Source organism: Epinephelus fuscoguttatus, linkage group LG21 (assembly GCF_011397635.1).
Source record: "Epinephelus fuscoguttatus linkage group LG21, E.fuscoguttatus.final_Chr_v1".
Classification (NCBI taxonomy): Eukaryota; Metazoa; Chordata; class Actinopteri; order Perciformes; family Serranidae; genus Epinephelus; species Epinephelus fuscoguttatus.
In genome coordinates this window covers 277,623-278,381 of record NC_064772.1, presented here as the reverse complement: position 1 = coordinate 278,381, position 759 = coordinate 277,623, and the positions used below count along the sequence as shown (strand labels likewise).

The window sequence follows — 759 nt, the reverse complement described above, 5'->3', positions numbered from 1 at the left end:
GTTTTCAGATTGAAGATGGGACCCACAGTTTGGAATCTGGAAGCATTTGTTTGAGAAAGTATCAAGCCATTCTGCTCTGTGTGTGAGATGCAGCTCTCATCAATTAGCATAACAAATGCTTCACTCTGACACACTGTCAGAGTGAAGTGTGTGTGGTCACACAGACATGACAGTATAACATTTACCAAACTCATTCCTAAAACTTTGTCATACATATGTGACAATAATCATATGTGTATAATAACAGTAGAATTATGGCACACACAGACAGACACGGACACACAGAGATACACAGACAGACAGACACCCACACACACACACACACTCCACTCCCTTTTATTATACACATATGATTAGTGTCACATATGTATACAATCAGATATTAATTCAACATATTGTACACACACTCCACTCCCTGTCCCCCCCCCCCCCCCTTTCTCTGTCTCTCTCTCTCTCCCCCGTCTGTCCTCTTTCTCCCTTTTCTCCCTCTCTGCATGTCTAACTCGGTCGTCTACGTCTGTGTGTGTTATACTTCTACTGTTATTATACACATATGATTATTGTCACATATGTATACTATCAGATATTAATTCAACATATTGTACCACAATTGCTAGAATAATAATTTTAATATTATTGCTTTCATTAATGTTGTTGTAAGCTACTGTCATGATCATCTCTCCTGCATCTCTCTCTGTCTCTCCTTCTGTCTCATGGGGTCCTGAGGATAGACGGATGTTGTATGCTGTAAAGCCCTGT

The 759-nt window shown here is 40.1% G+C and overlaps 1 protein-coding gene across 2 annotated transcripts in view; it reads right to left on the bottom strand.

Annotated features, from left to right (window-relative positions):
• Window positions 1-759, bottom strand: part of arhgef4 (Rho guanine nucleotide exchange factor (GEF) 4) — a 377,437-nt gene that overhangs the window by 345,382 nt on the left and 31,296 nt on the right. The window lies entirely within an intron of this gene.